General features: G+C 34.6%; 1 non-coding gene across 1 annotated transcript; it reads left to right on the plus strand.

Moving 5' to 3' along the window:
• Positions 1–6,281: 6,281 nt before the first annotated feature.
• On the plus strand, positions 6,282–6,413 carry LOC114093859 (small nucleolar RNA SNORA42/SNORA80 family). The gene has a single exon (XR_003582945.1). It is a non-coding gene; the product is annotated as a small nucleolar RNA SNORA42/SNORA80 family (small nucleolar RNA).
• The last annotated feature ends 15,433 nt before the right edge of the window (positions 6,414–21,846 follow it).

Consider the following 21,846-nt stretch of genomic DNA (forward strand, 5'->3'; position numbering starts at 1 on the left):
TCTTCTAAGAAAGACCACATAGAGAATGTTAAAATGATCCACATAAAGGAAAGGTGAGTTTGGATAAGATTTGCTATAATGGGGGAAATGAGTGTGGCCATACTGTGGATAATTTCTGAAGGTAGAGATAAGTGGATTTACATTACCAGAATAGTGAGTCTCTTTTGTGCAGCTATTTTAACTATTTGATATATAATAAGGAAATTTGAAAAAAAAAATGAGAAATATTGTAACAGAGGCACAAAATTCTAGAGTGTTTTAAAAGAACATGTGATGGGTACACTTTGCAATAGCTGTTGTAACTAGAAATGGATATAGTATGATAGTGAATAAGGGCGTGACTTGCCTAGATACGTATATGTGGGTTAAAATTTTAGATATTGCAGTTATTATCCATGTGGCCTTTGATCCCTCACTTAAAATATTCTATTCATCTCCAAGAGAAGGCAGTGCTACTAATATTTCAATGTCATTCTGAATTGACATGATCTGAGTTTCTTATTTCAATATTTAGAATATATTGAATGCTGGCTAAATATAAGCTATTCATATTGTAATTATAATTCATTCAATTGATCTTATAAAGGACTTTGTTGTGGGCTTTGATGGTAATGTTATGTCTTTAAGGGTTTGTGTTAGAACAAGGGAGAACTCTACACTTGAAGTTAAAAGTCCGAGGTTCAAATGTGGTCATTTAACTAGCCTTAGAGTTTATAGATATCAGAGCTGTTCAGGTCTCACAATTTAAATGCAAAGTTTTTTTATATTATGCTATTAATTTCCAAGGAACATGTGTTGTACTAGAACAAGACTTCAAAACCCTACATAAGTAGGATATCTTATAGTAAGTCCACCAAATCTATTCTCAATTGCTCAGATATCTTCAAGAATAACTAAAGAAATAAATCTCACTTTTTGGTACAGAGTTAACATTTCTAAATCTTGTTGGCATATCTTCAGCAAGCCAAGCTGGAGACTCAGAAAATTTCAAGTTCAAAACCATTTGGATGAATCAATATTGACTTTATATCACTCAACTAAAGTTGTAATTTCAGAATTATATATTGGGGCAAGTTTCTAGAAATAGTATTCATTGCAAAATCTAGGAATTTTGTTTTGATCATAGGCTGCTGCAGATAAAAAATAAATAAATTACTCATTTGCACTCGTAAGGTATTTTAAAATACAGTTCCATATTAGTTATGGGGACCAGATGAAATAAAGACTTACTCAACTATGTACACCAAGGCCACCCCTTAACTACATTTATAACTCCCTGTACATTACTAAATATGGTTAAAAATAAATCCATTGATGCAGAATAGGTTTTTGGAAGCTGTGTAATCAGAGAACACGCTCCTAACTTTTGAATAAAAGTGGGAACCCTTGACCAAACATATTAGTATATGTACTTCATCATTGGATGAAAGTGTATTCACATTTGAGAATTCCAGTGGCTTTGATGTACTAAAATGCAGAAGACCAATATCTATCTATTCCTTGCTGGCAGGGTTCTTCTCTCCCTCTATCTCTATATACACACACATACACACATATGTAGTTTAGAAACAAACAAAAACTAATTCTCATTTCATACAACTGTTTACCATTTTGAGGCATTTGTTTTTAATTTATGTTGGGGGCTATCATAAATCAGTTTTGATTCTCTCTGTTAAGAAAGAAGGAAGGCTCCAGTGCCATCATTGGAAAGCAGAACCCCTAAGGAAGAAATGCATTCCCATGTACTTCCTGTGCAGAAGTGACTTACAATCAACACTTGTGTGCTGCCCATGCTCCCCTCATTATCAAGTAGCCAAGACATCACTGGAACACTGTGGCACCTCAGTAGGATTTGTGAGTGTATGGAGCATTCATATAACCTTCAACTACCAGAAGAAATTAATTTTGTCAATGAGAAACTAAGCTTTGCCATGCCTGTAATACCAATGACTCTGGAGGGTCAGGCAGGAAGATCACAAGTTCAAGGTCAAACTCAGCAATTTAGTGAGACCCTGTCTCACTGGGTTCCTTAGGTCAGTGGTAAAGTATTCCTGGGTTCACTCTCCTGTACCAAAAAGAAGGAGAAGGAGAAGGAGAAGGAGGAGGAGGAGGAGGAGGAGGAGGAGGAGGAAGGGAGGAGGAGGAGGAGGAGGAGGAGGAGGAGGAGGAGGAGCAGCAGCAGCAGCAGCTTAGGGCCGCTGTGAACAAAGATGGCAGATTCTAAAAATAATGATACTTTAACTTATGCTAGAATCTGAGAAACTGGAAAGAAAAATCAATATAAAAAAAGATATTTATTTTCATGTCTGGATAATTAAGCACATAAAAATACAGGGTCAAATAGTTTCCTTATTCTTAAAGTGACATTATGGTAATCATTTGAACTTAAAATGGAGATAAAGAATTGTATACCTCAATATTTTCTAAACTGTCTTCTTCTGAAGCTTAACTTTCTATGAAATGTCGTATTAGAAAGTATACCTGCTATCTTCATGATAAAAATAGAAACATTAAACGAATCTAACTACAAAAAAATGATCATATTTGTAAAATAACAGGATCACTCTGGTTATGCTTGGTTTCCAGTAGAATGAAGAAAACAAAAAAGAGAGCAAACAGTCTACAAATACATTGTTCTGATTTATAAAGAACATAAGGGGCAACTGAAAGAAGGGGAAAGAAGAAAGATGTAAGAATTATGGCTTCAGGTTTTTTTGTTTAATTAAATTTGGTGGTATACATACTCTCCAGACTTTTTTTTTTCTCATCCAAAAAAGCAGACCTGTAAAGCCCAGGCAGCGTAAGGTCACCTAGACATAGAATTCTCTCAGAGACAACTACAAATTGCGGATAAATATTGTTGAGGATATTGTTATATCTTCCCATTTTTTAAAAGTTCAAAGTCTCAGATTTTATTGTATTCTTCCACCAATGAAAAGAGAAAGTTATGTAGGGTTAGGATTCTTTAATACAAACTTTAATGACTGAAGATATTTGCTAAATGCTCCATGCATAACAGAGGATGACAATATTGTTCTGTCTTAAATACACATTGTTAACTGCATACATAATAAGTAGCAGCTTGAATGGAGCTGCCTCAAGACGGAATTCCTTTTAGCCCAGAATAAGTGACAAAAACATATTCACACTTCTTTATTGTTTTGTTTGTAGCTGCAACATACTATTTCATACTCCACAATGAAAATCAGCTTTGAGCAGAAGGTATTTTTATTACATGCAATCTCTCAATGATCCCAATATAACAGCAATTAAATCAAAGACATTCAGAAAGCTGTAAAGGGTCTTAGAGTATTTTGTAGTCTACCTTTCTCCTGTTATAGAATCAATAGTGGCTCTGAGAGGTTTATTGACAGACTTAAGGCTGTTGAGCGGGAGAAATGGAAAGGAGAACCCACGAGTCCTTGACTTACTATTTTTTTTTTATTAAAATTTGTCCACTACTTATTGTTTTCCCTAGCAACAACCCAATTGCTGATGCTTTTAGGAGCAATATAACATGGGAAAGAAGGCATTGAGGACATCATATAGAGAAACTCCTGTCATTACCTTTAAATGCAAAAGCAGATTGCAGGATCTGGAAGCCAGACTTGTAGCTCAGCTCTGAAGAGCACAGTTGATGAACAGAATCAGCTCAGCTCCCAGTGTGGCTTTTTACCTTCATGTATGTTTTCCTTTAAACTTGTATTTTTTACATAATGCACTTTTTCATGTGTTGGTGTGATTTTTAAATAAAATGTAAACCACTTGTAATGAATAAAAACAAAAAGCACTGCCTGAAGAGTAGAATAAAGTCATTCTGACTCTTTCTGTGCATCCTCCAGTGCTTTGTCCCACAAAATGGAGAAAATGTGTTTAAGGAAGCCAAGATGAGATAAGGAATTACTGAACTATGACAGAAGGGGGGGATTATCTATCCTAAAAAAATGCACATTTCTACATAGTAACTTGGAAGAAAATAATAATAATAGTATTAGTCAGAGGGTCCAAGTGAGATATTAGGTCATCCACATTAAGAAGAAAACAGTAGGGAAAATAAAATCCACTTACTGGATTTTGGGGAATATAAACTAAATCAGAAGAAAAGAATAGCCAAAAGGTGAGTAAAAAAACTTCTAGTGATATGCACAATTTTCATAGATGTTTAGATATATACCAGCTACTAAGAATAGCTTTCTAAGATACTCAGTTGACAAGCAAAATGAGAATCCATTCAGTTAATTGGGAGTAGTGCAATGATCTAATGGAGATAGTGATCGTGGATCTGGGAATTGGGAGTTATAACAGTCAGGACCCTAATAATGTTCAATTCTCCTATGTATAGGTGAAAAATAGATATCCCAAAATGGTACCTAGTTTTCTAAAACCCAGGGAGTCATACAGTGACACATCTGACTTAGAAGATATAAAAAGTATACAACCAAAAAGTGGTTCAGGTACTAAGGATGATGTGCCACACACACACTGAGACAGAAGGAAGAAATCTATTATTCATATAATGAGATTTTTCTTGGGGTAATTACACAATATCTTAAGCCAGTCCAAAACTGGCTTGAAAGAACAATCAAGGCTTGAATTGTATTGCATATAGGGCTAGGGTGAGGGTTCCCAGGAACCAGCCAGGGTTTTATGGCACACTAGTATCTTTAGAGTTCTTAAAAGTTAGCACAAATTACATGACTTTAAAACACAGAAACTTCTTCTGTCATTATTCTATGATTCAGAAGAGGGAAATCATGGTGCCAGTGGAGTTGGTTCCTTGTAAAGGCCTGAGAGAAGCACTTCTCTGTTCCTCTCTCCTAGTTCCTTTGATCCTTGTCTTTGCTTGGGTAGAAGCTGCCTTTCTGCTGCTGCTGCCTCTGTCAGCATAGGACCTTCTTCCCTGTTCCTACGCATCTTCTCCTCTGATAAAGACCCCAATCATATTGGATAAAAGGAGCACCTTAATGTAGCATGGCCTCATTTTAATTTAAGTAATTACATCTTCAAAGGCCTTATTTCCAAATATGTTCACATGTTGAGGTTCCAAATGGACATTCATGTTGGGTGGACACTCACATCCAGTATATATGATAGGAACTTCTTGCTGGTACCAAACAGGACAATTTATAGACTTTTTTACTGATTTGTTCAGCGATGGAGCAAGAAGGAAAGAGGGAGAGATGGGAATTCTGAAGCTGTCTCCAGTTGGACATCAAACATCTAGTCAAACTCCTTATTGCAAAAAGTCTTCTGATTCCTCTACAAGTTAATTTCTTTACTTATATAACTAGATTTCTCAAGATAAAGAATGACCCTAACATAGATCTTTCAAATTTGAACCCTCATGACTATACATGAATATTCTAAAATGATTAATGATGCTCATTTATCTACAAGAGCTGCTAACAGTCTGTTGTAGTTAAACATGATCTTATGTACAATCATCCCAAGAATATAGAATTCAGAAGAATTCAGAAATAATTTCTTGGTACATAGATCACATAATTTAAGAAATTATTTCTCCATATTACTAACCATCTGATGTGGAGAAAGGTGAATATAAAAATAGATGAAACAAAACAGGACCCACAGGAAAAGGTTTTGAGATATCAAGAAAGAATGCAATTATAAAACTGTGATTTGAGTTAGGGAAATATTCTCAGAAATATCGTCCAGACCCGTTTAATTCAATATGTGCAATAACTTACACCAGAGTCAGGAGCAATGTTGAATTGGTAAGTTCCTTGATTAGGACACCAGAATAAATCTGTGCAAATTCCACCTCTCAGGATAGCTGTGGAACAGTGGTTCAGTAGGGCTCTAGGGCCTTGAGATCTAATACCTGCTTTATATAGCAAGTGTTTTATAAAACCCTTCCTTTGCTATCTTTTAATGAAATGTGTAATTAGTGTCATCTACCTCATATATATACTATTTATAATTAGAAATAAATAGGTATCTAACTATAATAAGAGGAAAGTAATTTTTAAAATTTGTAATTGATATGTAAATGGTTCAACTCTTCCACAGTATAAAACATAATATATCATGCAGATGCCTCCACCTACAAATAGAGTTGTGATAATTAAAAAAATTGCAAATTCAATTCCATAGTCTTAATGGATTAAAAATCCTGAATGAATTACATCTGGTGTATATTTTTTGGAAATAATGACCAAATCTTGGAAAGATCTGAACAGAACAGAATTAAGACTTTCTTTGATTTATATATTGGTTTCATTCCTGGAAAAGTTCATGCATATTTCAAGGTTGCACTGGGAGCAGGTTTGGATTTATAGTAGGCCTGTCCTCCTGGGTCTTTCATGGAGTCCCATGCCAGAGCAAACTGAGTTTGAGCCATTATCTGGCCTCTGTGGTCATAGGCTGCTGACATTGAAACAGGTTGCATAGTGAGGAAGAAAAAAAGAAAGAAAGCTTACACAAGTATTTTAATTTGTATTAAAAACAGAATTAAACTCCATGTTTAGATTATTATAATGCATTTTCTTCAGCTGTTTAGTATCTGATGCTACATCTATGTTAAGCAACTTTCATTGACAACCCAAAATATCCCTAATATCCAAAGTGCCCCTAAAACCAAATAGAACAGATCTCTTTAAATTTCTGAATTTATACAGAATGTGTGTTATCTTGTAGAGCTAGTGATTACTTGCAAACTTTAATGTAATTTTTGAAAAGTACCAATTACAACCAATTTTAACAGGCTCTGTCAGTCATAGAAATTAAAATGCCCTCAGCTTTCTAACTTGGTAGATTTACTTAATGTTGTGAAAACATTTCATTCCACTGAGAAAAGAAGACTAATGTTTGTTGGGGTTTATTTAAATCAAATAAAGATTAAGGTCATTTGTAAATATGAAGGTGGATAATAGCAAGATGACCCAAATTGCTTGAAATAGAGAAATGGAGGAAAATTTCTAGCCTGATATTTATAAAACTAATGATCAGTATCAATATTTAAAAATTCTGTTTTGTAAAGGGATTGGGAATGGAGTTCAATTTGGTGGAATACTGTGTGCTGGAACTATACTAAAAGCTTAACATGAACATATACCACTGACTTATGGATAGTTTAGAGAAATATACAGCCAGAAATTGCTCTGCACTCAGCATACACTATCAACTATTATGTTTATTCTAGATCTCAAATTTAATAAGAAAGATTGCAACATATCCAGAAAAAATATAGCAAAATCATCAAAAGGCTAAAAATATATGTTTTGTATGTATGTGTACATATGCACACTTGTAGATTTGTATGTGTATCCAGACCACTGATACTGAAAAAATACGATGTTTTACTATCTTATATTCACAACATTTTTTACTGTGCACATATTAAACTTTGTTTACAAGTAGATATTTTAATAATTGCTCTTTTGAAGTTGTATTCAACAAATGTGTGTGTTGTTGATGTGTACAGTACAGTATTGTTTACTACAGCAGATCCCTACAACTTTTTCATATTGCATGACTGAAACTCAGTCTATTAAAAGTCTTCTCATTTTCCCCTTATCCCTAGCTCCTCAGGACAATCATTCTACTTTCTGTGATTAGAAAATCCTGTTGGTTTGATAACTTCAGATACCTTGTCTAAGTGGATTCATATGGAATGTCCTTTTCTGACTGTATTATTTCTATTAGCATAATGTCTTCAAGATAACAATTATTTTGTAGCATATGACAATATTTTCTTCCTTTTCAAAGAGGAATACTGTTCCACTGCAAGCATATAGCATATTGTTTTTATCCATTCATGCAGTAATGGACAATTGGTTTGTTTCCTTCTCCTAGATGTTGTGATAATGTTGCAATTAATATGGGGGTGGAAATATCTCTTTAGATTCTGATTTTAAATATTTTGAAAAATACTCAGAAATAAGATTACTGAATCACACTGTGATTCTATTTTAGTATTCTAAAGAAATTCTGGATTATATTCCATAGTTGCTTTATGAAACAAAGTGTCGAAAGGTTCAAGTTTTTCTATATTCTTGCCAATGCTTGGTATGTTCTGTTATTTTCTCCTGTTGTTTATCAGGGTCATTCTAACACAAATGAGGTAAGATTTTACTTGTGATTTGTATGATTCCTATATGATTAGTGATGTTGTACATTTTTTGTATACTTGTTACAATTTGTACTTCTCCTTTTGAGAAATGCCTATTAAAATTCTTTGCCAATTTTTTCATTGGGTTATTTGACTCCTTACTATTGAATTATTTGAGTTATTAATAGATTTTGGATATTACCCACTTATAGATGCATGATTGCAAATATTCTCTTCCATCCTGCGGGTTGTCTTTTCCCTCTTGGTATTTACATTGCTGTGCAGAAACTTTTTAGATTGATGTAGTTTCATTTTGCTATCTTTGCTTTATATTTTGGCTGTGCTTCTGGTGTTGTACCTAAAATATCATTTGTCAAGTTCAATGTTATGAAGCTCTCTCCCTTTTGTTTTCTTCTAAAAGTTTTATGGACTCGGGATTTATCTTCAGATCTATTATCAGTTTTGAGTTAATTCTGCTGCATATTATAGGATATAATAAAATCCATTCTGTCCCATGTGGATACACAGTATTTCTAAAACCCTCTGTTGAAGAGATAATCCTTTCCTCACTCTGGAGTCGGAGTACCCATATTAAAGATCATTAAGCTGTATAGGCACTCTGGATTTATTCTTGACTCTCTATTCTACACCTTGGCTACATATCTATCTTTATGTCTGTGCCATAATATTTTGATTACCATAGCTTTGCCATCTGCTTGAAATTGGGCAGTATGAAGCTGCCATCATTTATTCCTCTTTTCACGGTCTCAGACTCCTGTTCTGCCATCTTCCTCTTGTCACTCTGACTTATATTCACATTCTCACATTGAATATGACATAAGATTAAATCATAATCCTGCAGTAAACAGTAAAATGCTTATATTTACCTGTGCTTCCCAAAGCACATTTAACTGATCTAATTTGAAAGCTCATTTCTTCCTTAAAAAATCTCTTTGACTTACCTCTTTTTGCAATGCTGCTCTTCCAGGGGACGAGGAGCCTCCCTGTGTCTAAATCCACCTCAATTGCCACACACACACACACACACACACACACACACACACACACTGCTCTTGACACTTAGCAATTGTAGTTTTCCTATCTCCCTTTCCTCTTTACTCCAGTTTCTTTTAGTTTTCCTGAACATTGAGTATTGTCTGGAAACTCTATGAGCAAAGAGTAGCAAGGGTCAGGATCCGTGAGCAAATGCCTTCCTGCAAGAGATGGCACATAGAAATAATTCAGGAAAATATGATTATACACATTCAAGTGAGGAAATAGCTTAGTCTCTTTTTCCTTTTCTTCTTATTATCTTTATTTGCTTTTCTTCCCTCATTCCACCTCGTTCCATCTTTTCTTTGTTCCTTCTTCTCTCGTCTTTCTTGATCATACTCTCTCATCTAAGATTCTTTCTGAAGTTGAATATTTGTTAAAACATATAACAGCTTCATATTGTTCATTTTAAGATACAAAATACTTTTCTTTTATTATCAGGTTATGAGTTGTTATTATTTTTAAGTTCCATTTTACAAGCAATTCATTAAGATTATCAAAAGAGTGAATAGAACATAAACTCAAATCGGACTTTACTACAAGTCACCTACTCTTTCCACTATTAAAATGATGTGAAATGAGTTCTCAGTGAAGAAATGAAGGGATTTCTTCATGTGTAAATTGTGAACTATATTGATTCCTATGTACATCTTCTTAAATGTAGGAGAAATTCATGTGATATGCTATTGTACTCAATGCATCATAACTGCTCAAAATATCACAATATGATTTAAAGCTATATTAGAGGAGAACAGTGAGGGAGGTACTCTATGTGTCCCAGAGAAGAGAAGATGATAGGAGAAATTTATGGTGCTTTTGGGAAGCTATTATACTGAAAACTTTCTTAGAGAAAACTTTCTTAGAAAACAACGTTTTAGATACTATTCATCTTTCCAAAAATTCTTTTTGTAGATATTTAGATTTATTCCCTAATATTGCAATTTTAATTTCAGGCTGGATATTTAAATTTGGATATATATTTCCCCTAATTTTCTATCTATATGTGTTTCTGTGTGTGATCAAGTTGTAAAATATGATATATTTTTTATTTTGTAATATCCATGGACAAAACAGAGAGGATTCAAACATTTTTTAGTATTCTCAGCAAATATATACAAGCTGCTTATATTTTGAATTATTGGACCAAACTTTTTGAATATTGATGTAATTATTTGTTATCTTTAATTTTTGTGTCTTCTTCTGGACTTTTGGGGGCCCAGATCATGAATATCAACAAACATGATCAGAAGGATATATATATATATATATATATATATATATATATATATATATAAGCTAATAAAATTATATATATATATATACATATATATAATTTTATTAGCTACTATATATATATATATATATATATATATATATATATATATATAGTAGCTAATAAAATTTAGTGGCAAGTAACATATAAAAGCTCCAATTTCTACTTAACTTCCAGTTTGCTTCGACCTGTTGTGGCTTGAGAATCTAATAATCATTTGATTGAAATGTGACTGGGTTATAAATGAATTGATTTTTCGTGAGGGATTTTGGGTCTCCTCTGTGTGGTAAAGTGAAGCAACTCAACATGGGTCTTTGTCTTATTCTAAGTTTTTCATCACATTCTAGAGAATTGAGGTTGCCCCGAATCTCTGTACACAATCCATATCCGCTCACAAGTCTGCATTGACATTTAGCCACCGTCTGCTCTGTACACGAGCTTTGCGTTTTCCATAAACTCTGCTAAGATCTGTATTGAATTTTCTATATTAGCATTCCAAGTTTGCATCTGCACACCTTACATGTGGTATTGCTGGGAATTAAGCTCACTTGAATATTAGGACAGGAGCCAAAGCAGTCATACGATGTGACTGAAGCACAGGAAGCCAGTCTTGGCAGAAAGTGGCTCTTTCCTTGTCTCCTTTGGCAGGTGCTCAGCAACCCACTTCAGCTCACACATCAATCTTCACAGGAGATTCCTTTGGTGATTATCAAAACCCATTGCTGATGTAGTTTTTGAAGGAATAATTAAACCTCGGTGGCTTGGTGTCACCATGATGGCATATTTGACGTTCAAATGACTGCATCTGCATTGCTAGTAATTGTCCTCAGACTCACTCCCTCTCCCTTCTCTTCCCTTGCCTTGGACCAACATGTAATATCCTTTATTAAAAATTACTTTAGGGGCTGGGGATGTGGCTCAAGCGGTAGCACGCTCGCCTGGCATGCGTGTGGCCCGGGTTAGATCCTCAGCACCACATACAAACAAAGATGTTGTGCCCGCAGAAAAGTAACTAACTAACTAAATAAATAAATAAATATTGAAAAAATCTCTCTCTCTCTCTCTTTAAAAAAATAAAAGAGTTACTTTAGGGTTTCAAGTTCAAGATCTCCTGATGATAAGGTTATATTCTAATCACCTTTTTTCATGTTCCTATGAAGAATCCCTTTATCTTTGATTTTTGTGTGTCTACCTTTTCATGGGAAGTGGATGGGATGTCAGACAAAGGCAGATTCAGGACTTCTGGGGACCCATGTCCAGAATAATATCAACAATCATGATCAGAAGGATATATATGATGTAGCCAGTAAAATTTAGTGGAAAACACTTTACTCACAGGGTTCTATGAAAATGCAACACTGTGTCTGTTAGTTTGCTTAACTACTACTCCCAGCTGGAATAAACTAGACTTGTTTTAAGATCTAGTCCTCATGTGGATGGACATTGCCCATCAACATCCTTAATGATGTCTTTTTTTGTTTTCTCCTTGTACTTCCTTCCAATACACCACTTCCTGAGGAATTGATATTTTCATCCCCATTTCTCTTCCACTTTTTAATTTTCTTACCCCTTTTTCATTTTTTTCTATCTTATGTGATAATTTAAGACTTTTTTTTGGGGGGGGAAACAACTCCCATGGTTACAATCAGTGTATTTATTATTTGGCTAAAAATATCCAACCTTTGGGAGACTAGCACTCATTTTCACTTTGGTTCCTTTCTCATGAACACAATTTGCACACGTGGATTTTCACCTGTATCAAAGCTATAAAGAATACACCATCTCCAACTGGGATTTCAAATGAGTTTCTCAAGAAGGAACCCACAATATTTGTACCTGTTAAAATATTTTGTGAGACCAGCAGGATACAAGAACAAAGCTCTTTTAAAAGTTACCAAAAGTTAGTTTACTTAGTAGCTCTTCTTACTTTTTTTGAGTGTTATGCTAGCTGTACAATTTTATATGCCAATGTAGAATCATTCTCAGAGAAATAAAATGGAACTTTGTTCATTATTAAAATAAAATATGCTCTAATATATGTATTTTTATCATAAAAATCAAGATCAAATAGAATCATATCAAGTAAATCAAGCATACTCATAACACTTCTGTTTATTAAGACCTTGATGGATTAGACCTGGATCCACCCATTAAGAAATTTTGGAGATATATGAAATTACCAAATGATGATGATGATAATGATGATAAGATGAAAATGAGGCCATTAAAGCTAAATAATTAGATGTGCCAGTTGAGTGATTTCTGAACCTGGTAGATCATTAGTAATCACCTGGCCATTTTTTTCCTACTAATACAGATTTATGGGCCCTACTCCAGACCAATTGAATCAGAGCCTCTGAACTTACAGACATAGTAATAACACATTCAGAAATATGCATGTATAAGTCTAGTGATCACCCAGATGGGAGAATTACTGATAGGGATAAAATGGCCTTTGGTCCTTTAGAAAGGAAAGAGAAATGGCTTTGTGCCCATAAAGAAGGGCATATTTGGCTACTGAAGAACTGATACTATTTGGATAAGCTGAGTATTAAAAGGGCTGTTCTCAGCTGAAAAACTATTTTTAAAAAGTAATTGGAGAAAAGGTGAGAAGGTAAAATATATCAGAGAATAATAAAGAGACTAGATTGATAAGAATAAATGCCACTTGGTGAGAAGGATAAAGCTAGTACTTTAGATGAAGTCTAGATTGATGGGGACCTAGAGACCATGAAAGGGAAAGAAGGAAGGATTTAATTATTTGGACACCATTGCATATTTTGCTGTAGGCTTATCATTAGGAAAGCATAATTTTTGAAAGATTTATCTCTAAAACTTGAGAAGCTACATTATAAGAGAACTGATACTAATATTGGGGTCTACTTAATAGTCCTCTACAGGTCAGAGTAGTCAAAATCAAACTTGCATTTCTAAGTCATGCACTGAATAATTTTTATCTTGATATTTCTATGACCTTGCGTATGATTTTCCATGTTATGCTCTCTCACACACACACATGCACATACACACACATATGTATATACACAGGAGCTTATGTTGAAATGTTCCTGAATATATGATGGAATCTAACATGAACGTACATGTTTTGAATGAACCAAAAGAAGGTGTTATTATTAATTATCTCAAATTTCTTATTTATTTATGGGGACATTCTAGTGGTGGCTATGGGGATAAAAATGATATAGATTAGGCCTTATAGTGCAACCAGTTTTCCATGGGTCCTATTAGACTTAACAACACAATGGCTCTCAAGAGAAATAGAGCAGAATTAGTGGAGGTGTCCAGAGCATTGAGTGCAGACAGCCAGAGATGTCATGTGAGAGATAACCCTGCTGGACAAATAATTGCTTGCCAAAATGTCAGCAGTGTCCTCCTGAGAAACAGTAAGTAAATAGTTCCGAGTGTGGGCTTGGAAGGAGGCAGCCCTGGTTTTGAATTCAAGGTATATACTACAATTTCCTGTGATACCTTGCACAGGTGACATAAATAATCTCTGTATACCTCAGTTAACCCTTGCTGAAGGATGCAAAAATATCTATACATGGAAGTATTGTGGGGATCAAATAAGACAGTGGCTCTAAATGATTTAGCAAAGTCCCTGGAACATATTATGTAGCTAAGAGAAAGTATCAATATCAGTGGACTTGGATGGCTGTAGTCTCTGAATTGAGCCCAAATTCCAAAGTAAACCTCAAACTTCACGTTTATTTCAGGATGATTTTGTTCTTCCTAGCACAATACATGTAGATATTGGGCTTATGCAGACCAGTTATTGAGCATCTGGTACTCGTTGAGAACATACTGGTCTAACCACTTTTGCTTTTTTTCTACTCTTAACCTCTATAAAATCCTAGGAGCTGAAATTTCTTGGTCACTTCTCTGTTGGACCTATATATCACTTGACCACCTACCAATTCTGCCCTTGTTCCCCAAAAGGCATGTTAGACACACTAAGCAAAAGTTCTTCTTTTAGTCATATTTCTGCTTAAAAATCCGAATATTCTCTTCTACTCTGATATATACAGCACTTCTATCCATATCCTTTCATTTATTTATTCATCATTTGTCCCAAGAAATATTTATTGGATTCTTATTATATTCCAATTTTCACTGTAGATATCAACATTACAGCTCTGTTAACAACAACAACAACAACAACAGGTATCTCTCCTTACTCAGTATCATTCTAGTGGAGAACAAACAAGAAACAACTTAAATAAATAGCAAGAAGTAATTTCTGAGAGGCAGACATGGTGAACTGAGTAAGACAGTGTACTTTGTAACAAGGCAAAAGTATAGAAACGAATTTCTGAGGAAGGCTTCTTTAGGGATATGTGTGCTGAAACTTGAACCATGGAAGTCAAGGTGTGTGGGTGGGGAAAGGAATGATTTACAGGCAAGTATCTGTAGCCCTGAAGGTTCAAGATACAGAGAAAAAAATCAATACTGTCATTAAAATAAAGTAAAGGAGAAATTGTAGACAAGGTCAGCAGTATAGGCAGAAGCCCACTCATGCATGATTGAGGGGTTTGGATTTTGTTCAAAAGCCTGGAGCAAATACAACTCCATCTTCATTCCATTATTTCCCCAGTATGATCTGCTTTAGCTTGTTGAGGGTAAAAGAACCACCCCATGTTTTCATTTTCCCATCAATCCCTCCCCCACATGCAGCCCACAAGTCCGGAGCATAAATGGATTGCAGAGGAATGATCCTGTGGCCATTGTACTGCTTTCATTTTTTCTTCACACTGGCACCTCCACTTTAACAACTTCCCTGTTCAAAGCCAAACTAGACCTTTGAGAGTATGGACATTTCTCCAAACACTAAGAATGGAACCACCACATGACCTAGCTATCTCACTCTTTGGTATATATGCAAAAGGTTTAAAATAAGCATACTAAGATAGCCACATCAATGTTTATAGCAGCACAATTCATCATAGCCAAGCTATGGAATCAACTGAGGTTCCTGTCAGCAGAAGAATGGAAAATGAAAATGTGGTATATACACACAATGGAGTATTACTCAGCCATTGCTGGCAAATGGATGGAACTGGAGACTATCACACTAAGTGAAATAAGCAAGACTCGGAAGGCCAAAGAGTGAATGTTTTCTCTGATATTAGGAAGCTAGTCCAAAAATAAAGAGGAAAAAAGAAAAAAGAAAAGGGATATGAGATTCCATCAAAATAGAAGATCATCAGAGTAAAGGAAGGGGGTTGAAAAGGAGGAATGAGGGATGAGATAAAGGGAAGAACAAAGGAATGAATCTAACCTAACTTTCCCATGTAAATATGTGAATATACTAAAGTGAATCTCACCATTATGTATATCCACAAGGCACTAATTAAAAAGAAAAAAAAACTAAGTAAATCAGCAGAAAGATCAGAAGAATAAAAGGAAAGGAACTGGGGAAGGATTAAGGGAGGGGAAGGGGAATTACTGGGGAATGAATTAGAGCAAATTATATTCCATGCTTTTACGATTATGTCAGAATGAATCCTAATGTTATATATAACTTAAAAGAATCAATAAAAAAATAGAACTTTGAGAAAATATGTAACCAATAGGAAAAACACATATATACCATTTTATAAGAAGAATCTGGCTTATAATAAAAAAATTATGTAAATATAAAATAAAGGTGCCAATTCTATAACAAATTAAAGGAAACAAGAATCTTTGGATGTGGGATTATTAAGGATATGCTTCATAAGATGTGTTGTCAGAGATGATGGATTTGTATCACAATGAAGGCAGTATAGACCATCCCAAGTGGCCTTTCTGATAATGGACAGCTTATTATGGTATGACCTTTCTCACCTGGCATTATTAGCTCACACCTTCTGATGTGCCAAGTATCATCCTACGTCCTTTGCCCAAGCATATACAACAGACTGGTTTTTGACATGTCTACTCAAAATAGGATATTTCTTTTTCCCCAAAGCTAGAGTCGTTATAATAAAAACCCATTTCTTAAAATCTGCCATTTTTATGGTTAACAGAATAATTTTTAGTTTTTAGGGTCTTTTTTTTTTCTTTGTTATAAACCCTAATGTGATTGAATGGAAGATGGCTAGAAAAGCAAAGGTGCCTTTTTTTTTTCCTTTCCTATCTCATGGGAAGAGAAGAAAAGTGATTTTTCTTTTTTTTTAGTTTCATCAAGAAATATCCACTCAACATCATTAAAAATAACCAGACTTTCAAATGTCTTGTATGGCCTCTTTTCTCTAAGGAATAGTTGCTCTGCTACTTCACAGGGAAATGTTGAAAAAGCACCTATGAGTGACAAATGATATCGGACTGCACTCTGAACCATGCAACCAAGCAAATTAAAAATGCTTTCAAACATTAGTTGATGAAGCCTTAGAGTAGTCATCCTGACTTTGTGCATGCTCATAGGCATTATGGCACTAAAAACTTTTCAGAGAAAGCAGATACAAATTGGGGCTTAAATTAGCTCATGTTACTAGACATGCATTGACCAAAAATCTCTTTTCCTTACCATATTATGGGGGAACTTACTATGATGAACTGGCTAGGTCAACATGGACCAGTCTCATCAACCAGGGCAAGAGCCATAGTGGTTGAATTTGCCAAATCAACTCTTCTGAAGCCCCAGTAAAAATTGACCTTCCTCCTGTTCTTATTCTACCCTGTTCCTTTAATGAAAAAAGCTTGAGAAACTAAATCTATGGAAGTGACGTTCATCCTTCCTGTTGGACATTCCTCAAATCACTGTTGCATATGTACGATTGTATTCTATGAAAGTTAATACCTCTGACTTAAAAATTGTGGTATTTTCTTGGTCTTATTCCAAAAGAACTAAAACCAGCATATTATAGTCATACTTGCACACCAATGTTTCTAGCACTGCAGTTCAAAATAACCAATTTATGGAGTCAATCCAGACGCCCATCAACAGATGAAAGGATAAGTAAACTGTGGCATATATGCACAATGACATTTTACTCATCCATAAAGTAGAAAGAAATCCTATCATTTGCTCATGATGGATAGAACTGGAGAATCCATGCTTAAGTGAATAAGCAAGAATTAAAGTCAAAAATTGAATGTTTCCTCTCATATGTGGAAGCTAGAAAGAGAGGAAAAAATGAAGTTTTTAAAAGGTGTTCATGAAATTAGAAGGGAGACCAAGAGAGTAGAGGAAGGGAATTGAGAGACAGGGAGTAGTGGAGGACATGGGGAAGTACTACATACAAAAATGTAGCAAATTATGCTATGTCCATGCATGAAGATACTACATATATAAAATATATACATATATATGTGTGTGTATATGTGTATACACACATGTACATATACAATTGTAAGACACAAACTAAAATAATAATAATAATAACGGGGAGATCAGAGTAGAATAAGATGATCAAGGAAAGGAATGGAGGAGGGAAAGAGGAGGTAATGAGGAATGAGATTCATGAAATTATGTTATGTGCATATACAGATATATATAGCAAAATGAATTGTATCACACTACTTTGTATAATTGTAACACACTCATAAAATTGGTGTAGTGAATACTCAGAGTAGGTTAATGTCGAGACAGTAAAGACTATGAAACTATGAAGAAGGTTTAGACAAACCTCCCAGGATGTGGATCTTAGGTGTTTGGGAATATGAATAGAAAAATCACACAAGGGATTTATATCCTGGTCCTACCTGGATGGGAATCCATGTGCCACAACAGTACCATGCTGATCATAAACTAACCAATTTATTCGCCTTTTGTCTAAAAATTATTTTTTTTGATCCGTGGAGCAGATCATGCTAGATTATCAACAAGGTCAAGAATATAAAAATATCAAACAAAATAAACAAAAATGTCTATTACCAAAGAATATTTCCTCTTAAAATCCTGAATCCAATCATAACACTTGCCTAGATGTAAGTATAAAGACAAACATAATCTGAAGCTGGTGAATTTTCTATGAATACACCTAGCACTATGAATCTTAATCCCCAAGTTCAGTAAGCAATATCACATTTGTATTTTTATTTTTGCAAATATGGAACAGACACTACCAGATTTCCATGATTATTTAATGAACAAGCTAATTTTGAGTTTCCATTATGCTGGAATAGTAGGAAGCCCTTCCACATTTTTAGGGCTGCCTCTTACAATTGTGACATGGTTATGGGGCCTGAGTCAAGCCAAGATATTGCTGGTCTCCAGGCAGATTTTGTTGTCTTTCTATCTATAACCATGAGACTTGCCTTTCCCCCATATTCAAGGTCCTTTCAGGTCTGTGGACAGCTGGTGTACTGCCGAATGCAGGATATGTACTAAGGACAAATCTCTTCTGCCACAAGTCTGATGCACTCCACAACCATCCTGCTATCTCCCTATGATCTTAGCTATTCCAGTACCTCCCCACAGCCTTATTCTCCTCCCCCAACTTCTTCACACACTCCCTTTTCCAAGAGCAAGAACCACCCTTTTCTCCCCCTGTACCTCTCCAGCAGGGTTTTAATATTCTTCTAAGATCTTGGATTTTTAGAAAACAACAGTCAGAAATGCACACAGTCTATTTCTTCTTGTTGCTATGTACTCCTGGGAGTCAGTGGAACACAAAGCAGCTGTTTGAATTGGTGGAAATAAAAGGGAAAATAAGAGAAAGAGGAAACAACCTGATATCTTAATACTTCAAAATATATTGGCCTCTTTTATTACTAAAATACCACTGAGATCATGCACAAAAGAATGTTTCTGTGGTTAAGGAAAGAATTGGAAGAAGAAAGAGAAGGAGAAAGTGATGTCCCCCAAAAGCTCACATGTGATACAATGCAGGAAGGTGCAGAAGAGAATATTGTTTTGTGATAGTCTTAATCCAAGTTTAATCCCCTGATAGGGGTTAACTGAGTAGTAATTGAAGTGGTAGGGTGTGGCTGGAGGAGGTGGGCACTGGAAACATGGCTTTGGGTTAAAAATTTGTTAACTGGCAAGTGGATACTTCTCTCTCTGCCCTCTGATCACAATGTGAGCTGTTTCCCTCTGCCACACTCTTCTGCCATGATGTTCTGCCTCACATGGAGACCGGAGGAATAGAGCTGCCCTTCTGTGGACTAAGACCTCGGAAACCATGAGCCCTCAAATAAACTTTTCCACCTTTACAGTTGTGGTCAGATCTTCTAGTCACAGCAGCAATAAACCTAATTAAAGTAGGGAGGAAGCAGAGTGGGAGGCATCAGGCAGAGGAGGACGTGGAGCAACATACTTTGGTGCCCAGTTCTTTGTTGGATTCCTATGAAGAGTACTGACATGTTTCTGAAAAGTGGACTTGTCTGGTGGATTTTCAATTCCCTTCTATGGTGCCATTATTATGACAGTCTGTCTCTTCTGTGTGTTGTTTTATAACATTTTCATATTATATTAAGTCAATCTCTAGCATCTGGAAAAGTCCCTACCACCCCCAAGTCTTATTTATCATAATCAACTGGTACCTTTCTCAGATAACGCTTAAAGTTTTTGAATTTGCAACACTTTATCCTTCATTTGGCTTTATAAATACATGCCTCTCTTCTTCCCAAGTACTATACAGTTTATTTGTATCTCAGAGTTCAATTCATCACTATTATCATAGGGAAAATTGAAAACAAATGATGTATAGCTAATTAAATGGAAATGAATACATTCTTATAAATCCATTTGAGAGAAAAAAATTATGCATTCATTAAAACTCACTTTGTAAAAGAATGGTTAAATAAAACATAAACTTGAATTTATTACAATCCTTTTTATTTGTATATGTATATATTGAATATCATAGGTGTGCTTATTTAAACTATTTCCTAGTCAGTTCAAGTATAATGAACATTTTTCTTTGTTTATTTCCTAAAATGTCCCTTAAAACATCATACTGCAAATAATAACAAAACTGTATGTTATTTTAAAAATTATCCAGAATTTATTATGATTGGAGACACTATGGCCATCCTGAGTTAAGAGACTTGGTCATCGTTGAGACAACCTTTGTGCATTTTTTTTGTTTGGTTTAAAACTGGGTGTATTATTTCAGTTGTTACTTAACCTCTCTTTACCTTAAAATCATGGGATCATACTTTCCAGCCCTTATTTTATGAATTAAATTAGATTAAACTTATAAAAAGTTTTTATAGTATCAACTGGCTCAAATACCAAAAACCACAATTGTATCATGGACAAAGATTGGCACAGGATTCCTATAAAAAGAAACTAGAATTAAATCAAAGCTTTCTAAATATTAGATATTCCCTAAGGTAAGGTTCTTAGTATCTCTGAGCTCTTGTTTCCTTATCTATAAGATGAGAATAATTGTTTTACCTCCCTCTTAGGGTAGTAGTAAGAATTTATAAGATGATGTACCTATTGAATCAAGAGAATGCAGGACTGGGCACATAGCAAAGAGTCTGTAAATATTAACTTTATCAAGCCATTAAAGAGGTAACATAATGAAAAATATGTGTATTCTACTATAGATGTTGCAAGGAGAAAGGAGCTAGCAATAGTTTTGGAAAAAACTAAGATGATGACGTTGAAAACAACCTAGATAGTATTTGAGCTCCCAAAGCTTCAGCAAATACCGTGCTCCACATTGTTAGTGATATTATGTAATTGGAATATATATATATATATATATATATATATATATATATATATATATATATATATATTCTGTATATTTTAAAATAGAATGTTCTTCTAAAATTATATTTAGTTCATTTTAGTCACACTTAAATTATTTTTAAATTTTAAATAAATGTAAAGGATACTGTGAGATTTTCATGTTAATTAAAATGGCCTGGGTTTTTAAAAATGTGTAGAAAAGAGTTTTCAATCTTATTATGCAGGGGGGAAACTTTTTAAAGATGAAAATACATCCCTATGCAATTTTTTAGTGTCTGTATAAAGGAAATGTCTGTCCAGAAAAGTCTTTAAATATCATATCCAACCACCTTATTTTGCACATGGGAAAACCGAATTCTAGAATAAATAATTGTTTCATCCAGAGTTACACTGTAACTGAATGCAAGAACTATAAACTCTCTGGATAGCACAATTCTTATTACAATACGGAAAGCATCCATCTCAGTGTTTTTCTCTTATTCACTGTGTACATGTGTCCATATAGTTGATACTTGTGTGTCTTTCTATATTATGTGTGTACATCCATAAAACAGATAATTGTGTGTCTTTCTATGTATACAAACTGTGGCAGTGTAAGTGTGTTCAGGCAGTAGAAAAGAACACAAAGCAAATTTTTTTCCTGACTATGAGAAGTTATTAGTCTGTACCCTAAAGCATGATATTTAATAGTTTTCTCTAAAACTCTTGAAGTCTAGGTGGCTCTTGAGATGTCCATTTCATTCCCAGTCATATAAACACCCCCATGTCTAGTCCCCTTAAAACACTGTTTCTTTGTTGGAT

The sequence above is a fragment of the Marmota flaviventris genome, chromosome 9 (assembly GCF_047511675.1).
Source record: "Marmota flaviventris isolate mMarFla1 chromosome 9, mMarFla1.hap1, whole genome shotgun sequence".
In the NCBI taxonomy this organism is placed as follows: domain Eukaryota; kingdom Metazoa; phylum Chordata; class Mammalia; order Rodentia; family Sciuridae; genus Marmota; species Marmota flaviventris.